The following is a 10685-nucleotide window of genomic DNA, read 5'->3' on the forward strand; positions in this document are numbered from 1 at the left end:
TTTGTTTTTGGGCCACACCCGGCGTTGCTCAGGGGTTACTCCTGGCTGTCTGCTCAGAAATAGCTCCTGGCAGGCACGGGGGACCATATGGGACACCGGGATTCGAACCAACCACCTTGGGTCCTGGATTGGCTGCTTGCAAGGCAAGCGCCGCTGTGCTATCTCTCTGGGCCAGATTCTATATATTTTTAACATTCTATAATAAGCAGAATGATATAATAACAGCAAATCAATAGAGTAGATCAGCTTTTGACTGATGGTAGCGTAGGGGTTGGATTTTTTGCAACACTGATATGGTCTTTACTTTTATTTCAATGATGGTTTCACCGGTTTGTGCACTTGTCAGAATTCATAGAACTTTAGTCGCTTATAGTTTGGGTGAAGGTAACATTAAAATGTGGACAATAATTTAAAATGTATATATATATACATATATATGTATGTTTTTGGGTCATACCCAGCGGTGCTCAGGGGTTACTCCTGGCTGTCTGCTCAGAAATAGCTCCTGGCAGGCACAGAGGACCATATGGGATACCGGGATTCGAACCAACCACCTTTGGTCCTGGACTGGCTGCTTGCAAGGCAAACGCCGCTGTGCTATCTCTCCGGGTCCTAAAATGTCTATATTTTTAAAAAGAACCTATATAAAAGCTTAAATGAAAAAAAAATCTACTTCCAACATAGCTAAAGTACCATATTATGCATTGCCAAAGTGACTGTGAATCTTTCTTAAGCAGTATACAGGATTTCCTGAAATAAAAATATTCATGCCTAACTATATCTGAACACAAGTTAATGACTGATATTTATTAACCTAAACTAAAAAGAGAACTCCAAAAAATATTCTGGAAACAGTTCAGCACAACTTAATGAAGTTCACTAGTGATGTTAGGATATCTTGATAGACTATATAATAACAGATTATCAACAGAATATTTATTATTATTTTCTCTGAATAATGTATACATTGCTGCTGATCCTGACACAAATGAATGGTTCCTTCCTTCCTCCATAGTAACATTAGAACCAACTCGCTGGGAAAAACAACATACCCTACTTTAAGAACTACATTTCACAGCATCCTTAAGATTAAGTATAGTTTAAGGAACTTCCTAGAAGTTTCCTGTAAAAGTAGAGGTGTCTTTCTCATATTTCCTACTCCTTCCTACTTAGAATGCCAGCATTATGACTAAAGTTTAAACCATCATCTTGGACAATATATTACTAGTATACTGTGATAAGCTAAAAATGACATAGTAATTAAAAGTTAGAGTTACCCTGGGTTAATGAGTAACCAAACCAGTTATAAAATGCCTTCTTCCAGTTTTCATATATGTATATGTGTGGTGTACCTGAGACCCACCCATTTCTGGGAGGGGTCTTGGGAACCGGGATAATAGGTGTGACCTTACCTGCAAGACCTCCCATTCCTGGGAGGGGTCTTGGAAAAGGTAGATAAGGCTGGGACCGAGGGAATTCGGCCCTTTTTGGCCGTTTCCTTTGGCCCGGAAGATGGCTGAAGTGAGTTAAGACGCAGGGCTAGCCAAGAATGGCTGAATGCTTAAAAGGTTATGAGTAGGCCACACACATGTGGTGGATAGGGCATGAATAAAGTTAATGCTTCCTGATGCCTGTTTCTGAATGAGTCTGATTTCCGCCTTTCACCTGGGCCTGGAACCCGCCGGCTGCATGGGGGATGAAGCCACGTGGATGGGGCCTAAGCACAAAGGCCTCCATCCATTGCCATCCAGCCCCATCTTTAATTATGTAATACAACATATATGCTTATATATACTATATATACTAATGTATATTAACTTATATCTTGCCTATTTTACTAAGCATATGACCTTGTAACTATCATAGACATTTCGGAAATAGAAATTGATTTGCTGTGTTCAGGGCTTACTCCTGTATCAGTGCTCAGGGATTACTCCTGGCAATGCTCAGGTACCTTACACACTGTACTATCCCTTCATCCCTTGAATGTTTCTTTTAAAAAGCACTTATGGCCCCTGAGCACCGGCAGGTGTGGCCAAACCCTCCCCACACCCTAACTTCCCCACAGGAAAAAAAAAATCACAATTTTGCTAAAGTCATCAGTTTTTTATTTCTTTGATTCTGGTTTGGGGGCCACACCCAACAGTGCTCAAGGATTACTCCTGACAGCACTGAGGAATCACTCTTGACAGGACTTGGAAGACCTTGAGGTACGCTGAGGATAGAACCCAGGTCAGCCATGTGCAAGACAAGCACCTTTTCCATACACTATCTCTCCAGTCACCAAATTTTTGTTTTGTTTTATGCCTTTCTTTGAATATGGGTGTGGGGTGGGGGTAAAGCTGGCATTGAGGCCACACCTGGCAGTAGTTTAGGGAACTATGCCAAGCCAGGAATGTAAGCCAAGTTTTCCTGCATGCACAGTCTATTCTCAAATTAACTATCTTTCTGGTCAGAGTTACCTTGATTTTTACCTTACACCAGCCAACAATAATTTAAAAAAAAAAAAAAGCCTAAAATCATTTCCAAATTATTCCTCAACTTAAGAAAAACTCTCTCCATGTGAAGAAATTTTAAATTGCATTATTACTCCAATCATCTCTAATGAAATCTCAAAAATAAAAACTGTAGTATCATTTCATTAATCAGGTAAATTTATATGCATCAATGATTTCTTATTTCATGTTTGCATAGTCTACACTATTAATCTTAAATGACTCAGAAAAGAGACAATGATGTCTGGAATAATTAGAAGACTCCGGGAAGCTCTGTAATAAGCCAAAGATACATTTTACAGGCTGGGGCAACAATACAGCAAAGGGATGCTTGACTTGCAGGTGGTCAACCCAGGTTGGATCCCCAGCATCCCATAGAGTACCCTGAGCAGGCAGGAATAATTCCTGAGTGCAGAGAGGAATAACTGCTGAGAATGGGGGAGAGGGGTACTGCCACAAAACAACAAAAATTCAAAAGAAAGAAGATAGGTTTTGAAAAGAAGGGTAAAGTGACATACATGATATCCTGTCAGTAACGTAACAAAACTGTAAACCATAGTACCTAAAAGGGTGGGGATAAGGGAAAACGTTTGAAGATAGAATTAAAAAAAATAAGAGTATACAATACAAAACACAACTCAAAGAGTTCAGAAGTTCACTGAAGTGACAATTCTATCACCTGACCTAAGGCAAGCAAGGTATTGAAAAACATATTTTATTTTCTTCTAAAAAACATATAATAAGAAAAAATTAAAAACATATAGTAAGTACATGAAAATAAGTTATTTTAGAGATTATGTTTTTGAAAAATATAAAATATAGAATATGTGCACCTGTATATAAAAAGATAAGCATGCTTTCATTAGAAATAAAGAAGCCGGGCCAGAGAGATAGCATGGAGGTAAAACGTTTGCCTTGCATGCAGAAGGACGGTGGTTCGAATCCTGGCACCCCATATGGTCCCCCAAGCCTGCCAGGAGTGATTAGTGAGCGTAAAGCCAGGAGTAACCCTGAGCGTTGCTGGGTGTGACCCAAAAACCAAAAGAAAAAAAGAAATAAAGAAGCCAAAAATTCAAAGAGGCATTTTTGCTCTGAGTGGTAAAAATTAATTTTCATTATAGGTGAGGTCAGAAGAAATGGACACTTATAAATTACCCTTAGTAATGTTTACCCATACATCTGTTTAAGTAATCATAGGTATGACTATCAAAATTTTATGGATAACACTTCACAAAGAAAATATCTTCATTTTTTTATCACTGATATCAAAAGCTATAGTACCACATCTTAGGATTCAAAATACAGTACACTTTTCAAAAAAATTATGAAAGTGGGTTGGACAGAGCACAGCAAGTAGAACTATCAAGTTCAATCCTTGGCATCCCATATGATCCCCTGGAGGAGTAATTTCTGAGTGCAGAGCCAGGAAGAATCCAACCCCTGAGCTTCACACTGGGTGTGGCCCAAAAGAACAAAGAAAAAAAGAAAAGATGAAAGAATAAGGTGTGTCTACACTCCTGGGTGTGCACCAAAAACCAAAGGGAAAAAAGGATGAAAGAATAAGATGTGCCTCAGGCCGGCGAGGTGGCACTAGAGGTAAGGTGTCTCTGCCTTGCAAGCACTAGCCAAGGAAAGACCGACGTTCGATCCCCCCCCCCCCGTCCCATATGGTCCCCCCCAAGCCAGGGGCAATTTCTGAGCACTTAGCCAGGAGTAACCCCTGAGCATCAAATGGGTGTGGCCTGAAAAAAGAAAAAGAATAAGATGTGTCTAAATTAATATGAAAATACAATGAATCAATGTATCAATGTTAAAGCAAAAGAAGGCACATTACAGAAAAATGTGGAAAAATGTTCACCTACTCAGGGGTCACTCCTGACAATACTCAGGGGACCAGATATGGCCAGAATTAACCACATGCAAGGCACACACCTTAATCTGCACTCTCTCTCAAGTCCAAGGTCTGTTTTTATGTATTTTTTTCAGAGCTCATATACACCCTGAAATGCTCAAGGGCTACTCGTGGTTCAGTACTTAGGAGTTGTTCCTATTGTTTTTTGGGGGACCATGCCACATATAAAGTCTGAACTCCAACTCTCTGAGCTATCTCTGTGATGGTTTTTTCCAGTTCATGCCAGCAGTATTCAGTTTACTCGTCAATGCACTCAGAGATCACTCCCTGTTGGCTCAGGAAACCATATGGAATGACAGGGATCAACCCAGTTTGGCTGTGTACAAGGTAAGCACCCTATCTGCTAAGATATTGCTCCAATCTCCTGCCCCAATATTTTCAACTATGAAGATGTCCATCATCAAGAATACACAAGTAAACTGTGCTAAAAAAGTAAATGTACACCATTAGAACGTAATTCTAAAAAGAAAAAAGAAACACAGTATTCTCAAAAAATATATAGTATATTCAAATTATGAAAGTTCGAAAACATATTTTTTTGCTTGTTTTCTTGTCTATAAACTAACCCTGGCTCTACACTCAGGAATCACTCCTGGCAGTGCTTGGGGGACCCTATGAGATGCAACAGATAGAACCCAGTCAATGACCTGCAAGTCAAGTGCCCTACCCTCGTAAATATTTTTGAAAATAACATATAAACCAGATATACAAAATAAAAACTTTATTGGAAACAAAAAATGATAAGCATAAAAAACTCAGGATAAAAGAGGCCAGGAAGATCAACAGGTCTGATCCCTAAAGCACTGTACTGGGAGTAGAACAACAGTATTCCTAAGTACCACAAACCCCCCAACTTCACCAGAAAAACATAACTACAGAAAGAAGCAAATAAGGAACTGGCGCAATAGCACAGCAGAAGTAACAGAAGAAAACAATATTAAAACTATGTATGTATACAAGCACACAGCCACATGCAAAAGCAGAGAGGGAAAAAAACTGAAATGATTAAAAGTTAAAAAAGAAGTTACCTCCTAATGGGGTGGGGGGGGGGGGACGTCCATATGTTCTAGCAGACCCTTCAATTCTGTTTGAATTTAAAACTAATTATAAGGTTTTATTAGATTTATAGAGCAGACCTTTCTATTAAAATTATGATTAAACATTAAAACCACATGGAAAATATTAGTACATGAGTACAGATGAACAGAGAATTTTATTTATACCATAGTTATATCTATATACAAAAAAATAAGCATTAATGAAAAGAGTTGAGGTAAAAAAAAACAATCTCATGGAGTTTCTGGACTGTAATTTTTTATAGTTTTAATTTCTTGGAAATATGTTGAATTTCACTGGAACTGTCTGGGAGAGAAATTAAAGAGAAATGACAACTGCAAGAAAGCCAAGTCTCCACCTTCAGGGTAGCCAAGTGAAAACTCTACCCACATGGGAAGACTGAATGAACCGGAGCCAACTGACAATGGATGGCTCACGCTGTGGCAGTAAGTGCACTCCAAACAACTGGAGAGAATTCCCCACCACACCACGGAGATTACATGAAAAGGCTTTGAAGTGCGTATGCACATTCAGGGCTTAAGTGAGAACTAGAGCTGCCAAGCAAAAGTGCACCAGGGCAGGGAAGCTCCAGTGCTCCAGGAGCCCAAAAATGAACCGAAGAAAGAAAGGGGCATGGACAGAGGGGCAGGGAGAAAAGAGAAGAAAAAAGAAGTTTCTCCATTAGGGGAGGCCAAGCCATAACATTGCAAAATGACATTCTCGATAAACTATTAAAATAAAAAAAGTGTGACCCAACTGTTAAGGAAACAAAACCTAGAATGAGAGGCATGAAAAGATAAAAGCAGGGCCCGGAGAGATAGCACAGCGGCGTTTGCCTTGCAAGCAGCAGATCCAGGACCAAAGGTGGTTGGTTCGAATCCCGGTGTCCCATATGGTCCCCCATGCCTGCCAGGAGCTATTTCTGAGCAGACAGCCAGGAGTAACCCCTGAGCAATGCCAGGTGTGGCCCAAAAACAAAAACAAAAACAAAAACAAAAGAAAGAAAAAGAAAAGATAAAAGCAGTAAGAACAGACCAAAGATAGCTTTATAGTCCTGACAAATGCCCTCTCTAGTCCAGTAACTAATTGAATTGGCAATTTTCACAGAGGCATAAAGAAAAGCAGGATTTAGAAAAGTCTAGTCCGTCCTCCTACCAAAAATATCACCAATCTAAAATTAATGAGCAAAGTCCTTATCGTAAAAACAAAAAAATGAAAATATCCCAAAGCAGACTGGAGGAGAGGGGGAAATGGCGACTAATTACTTTTAAAGCAGGGCTATGCTACGAAGGTTGGCAGAGAAACCAAGGCTGAGAGGATACCCTCCTCTACTTTCTTCTGTCACTTGGTTGCCTGGGATGCAGGTGATGCCAAGCATTGCCCCAGGGCTCCTTGCTAGCAGTGATGAGAGGTCACAGTTATTAAGGTTCAGGTCCTTGTGGACTGTGACAGGCAAAGGATCCAACCTAGGCCTCCTAAATGCAAAGGATGCACCCCAGCCCTTTGAGCAATCTGCCCAGTACCCCCATTCCTATTTTCTTCCTTCCCATCATTGCTTCTTCATGCCCACTCAGATGATAAAAACTAGAATATGTGCCCTTCTAAAATATTGACTCCTTTACCACAGGCTGTGTTCTTTACACTGACTGTATAGAAAGAGGAGGTACAGTAAATGCACTCCATATACACCTCAACCCAGGCCCTTTGCCTGGTCTGTATTGTGAATTGGGGGGGGGGGGGGACAGAAAAATAAAAATAGGGGCCGGGAAGGTGGCGCTAGTGGTAAGGTGTCTGCCTTGCAAGCACTAGCGTAGGACGGACCGTGGTTCGATTTCCCCCCCCCCCATGTCCCATATGGTCCCCCCAAGCCAGGGGTGATTCCTGAGCGCATAGCCAGGAGTAACCCTTGAGCGTCAAACGGGTGTGGCCCAAAAACCAAAAATAAATTAAATAAATAAATAAATAAATAAATAAATAAATAAATAAATAAATAAATAAATAAATAAAAATATATCGACTCCTGTCTCCAATCATCTCTTCAATTCCTATATCTCCAACATTCTCCCATCTTATTCTTTACCCACCTTTTTCTATTAAGTCTTGTTATCATCTTCCCACTGCCTCAAGTCTTTCTGGAAAACATGCTTCAACTTTCTTGTCACCATACTCTGCCTCTTTGCTCTCTGTTCTTGCCCATAATTTTTTAACTTTTAAAGTTCCATAGGACTTAATCCAACAAAACTTTAGGTCCAGTCAATTTACATATAATCTCTGATCAAAGCAAATGTGTCCACTAACAACTAGTGCTCCTGGATATTGCCAACTGCTCTTCTTTGTTTTGAATACGCAGAATACAAATGCCATAAAACAAAAAAACATCTGTTTGCCATTTGATTCCTCTTATGACATACATAAGTCACCAGTTCCTGTGAATTCTACCTCCAAGATGATATTTGAATATTTATTGGATAATTAGAGTTTAAGTGAGAATTAGAGCTGCCAAGTAAAAGTGCAACGAGGCAGAAAATTTTTATGATTTTTATTTTATGAATATTATTTTATATTGCTATTCATATTTTATTATTCAGATTATTTATTGAATCAAATAAAATCTAAATCATTTCTTTTTTAATTAATTGCTTTATTTAAGCACCGCGGTTACAAGTGTTCAATGTTGGGTTTCAGTCATACAATGTACACCACCCTTCATCTGTGTCCCTTCCCACCATCCATGTCCCCATTTCCCTCCCCTCTCTACCCTTGCCTGTCTCTAGACAATTTGCTTCTCTGTGTCTCTGTCTCTCTGTGTCTGTCTCTGTCTCCCACCCTCTTTTGACACTGTTCTGCACTACTGTCAACGGAGGGATGCCTTGCGTGTCACTTTCTCAGGCCCTTTCAGTTCTTGTCTAGAGCAATCAGTTCCAGCTATCGTACTAGCAGAGCCTCCACCCTGGGATGGACCTCCTGACTCTTGACTCTACTGTCTCTGGATATCATTACCTTGTTTTTCTCATATCCCAAATGAGTGAGCTTACTCTATGTCCCTTTCCCTCTGGATAATTTCATTCAGCATAAAAATCTCCATGTCAGGAGGCTGGAGCAATAACAGGTAGAAAGGGCTTTTTCCTTGCATGAGGCCAACCCAGGAGCAACCTGGGTTCTATCCCCAGCATCCCATATGGTCCCCCACCCCCATCCCAAGCCTGCCAGGAGTAATTTCTGAGTGCAGAGCCAGGAGTAAGCTGAGTGCCACCAGGTGTGCCTCCCCAAAAAAATACATGGTCATCCATATATAAGCAAATTTCATGACTTCAATTATCATAATGCTGCATAGTTTTCCATTGTCTTTCTATCCAGAATGACTCAGTCTAGACTTCTCTAAATGCCTTCTTAGAAACCTTGAGTTTCTCTTTCATACAATTCTCATTCTGCTGAGTCCACATGGGTTTCTCCCTGAAACAGAAATCTGACCGTGTCTATATCCTAGAATAAAGATCCTTCCCATACTCCCCTCCACAGAGAATAAATTTCCTGCTCCCACATGTCACCAGCCTGGCATCAAACATTACCTTTCAATGATCTCCTATTTATGAGACTATACATTCCAAAAAGAGATAAACCAATTTAATAAAGAGAAATGATTTAAAGATATCAAAATGTTTATGATGTATTAACGTGTTATGCATGTAACTGCTTATTGTAATTGACAAACTTACTCATTTCAATCATACCCTATTCCCACCAAAATCCCACTTCCACAAAACTTTACTGGATTTATTAAAACACAATATATTACAACTGGACTTGGGATATCTGAAATTTTTCCATTTTCAATGTGAAAATTAAATTATAAAATATTACAAGAAATCTAAATCAAAAGGTACTTTTTAAAATAAGCATTATTGGGGCCAGAGCAATGACGCAGCGGTAGGGCATTTGCCTTGCACAAGGCTGATCCAGGACGAAATAGGTTGGATCCTCGGCAACCCTCAGCAAGCAAAGAGAGATTTCTGAGCGCATGGTCAGAAGTAACCCCTGAGTGTCACTGGATGTGGCACAAAAACAAAAACAAAAGAAAGGGTATTAGAGCCACTGAAATGGAAGAAGAGGAGGAGGCAGGGGTGGAGGAGGGGGCATTTTTCCACGTTCTAAACGCCTATAGACAGGAGTAATCCCAGAGCATCAGCGAGTGTGGCACAAAAACCAAAAAAAATTAAAAAATAAAATAATAAAATAAGTGTTAGTCTCTGTTTTCAGAAAACTTTCAAGTCAATGACTTGGATTCTTTACAGCCTAGCTCATATTTGTCACAGGAGAAAGCTTGGCAACAGACAAAGGCACTTCAAAATGCCTACCTTAATCCCACTCATTTTGCAGGTAGAATACTCTGAGTTTACCAAATAAACTACTAGAACAAGCCATTTATTCACTCGAGCAGAAACATACGTTTCCTAAAGCAAGTAAATACTTGTTTCAAATCAAATTTATAAAATGCACTGAAGAAACCAGTTTATTAGCTTACATATATCAAATATATAAATTCTCAGGAGAAGCATTCTACTTCTTAATTAAATGTTATAGGATCTTGCAGACTCAAGAATAGCACCATCTGTCGGGGTTGCAAAGCTCAGTTTCACCAAGGTATCACCAAATAACAGCAAAATATTTGTATTTCTATATATGTGAAACTTAAAGAAAACTCATTAGCTTAGTCTACTTGGGATCTTGACATGATTATATTTCAAAATGCATAAACAAATACACTTTGAAAAATATACTTAGCAACTTAAATTTTAGCTGAGAATTTGTATTTCATAAAGGTAAATATTTATGCTCTTTTGGAGCTAAGAAGTAGATGTATAGTCTGGTGTGTGTGTGTATGTGTGTGTGTATGCATACAATGTAGATTTATATTTATATCATGTTAAACTGCTCAGATGTTATATAAAACTGAGCTCAAAATTTTAAATGACTGGGACTGGAGAAATAACATGGAGGTAAGGTGTTTGCCTTTCTTGTGGAAGGACGGTGATTCGAATCCCAGCGTCCATATGGTCCCCTGAGCCTGCCAGGAGTTATTTTTGAGCATAGAGCCAAGAGTAACCCCTGAGCGCTGCCAGGTGTGACCCCCCAAAAAAAATATTTTTAAATGACTGCTGTTTGCTTAGAATAAAAATAATGTAACTAAGTTGCCCTATAATATCTACATCTCTAATATTCTA

At 39.4% G+C, this 10685-nt stretch overlaps 1 non-coding gene across 1 annotated transcript; it reads left to right on the forward strand.

Moving 5' to 3' along the window:
* The first annotated feature begins 7073 nt into the window (after positions 1-7073).
* LOC126031967 (small nucleolar RNA SNORA51) lies at positions 7074-7201 on the forward strand. Its single transcript, XR_007503771.1, has one exon. It is a non-coding gene; the product is annotated as a small nucleolar RNA SNORA51 (small nucleolar RNA).
* Positions 7202-10685: the final 3484 nt, after the last annotated feature.

Source organism: Suncus etruscus, chromosome 15 (genome assembly GCF_024139225.1).
Source record: "Suncus etruscus isolate mSunEtr1 chromosome 15, mSunEtr1.pri.cur, whole genome shotgun sequence".
In the NCBI taxonomy this organism is placed as follows: Eukaryota; Metazoa; Chordata; class Mammalia; order Eulipotyphla; family Soricidae; genus Suncus; species Suncus etruscus.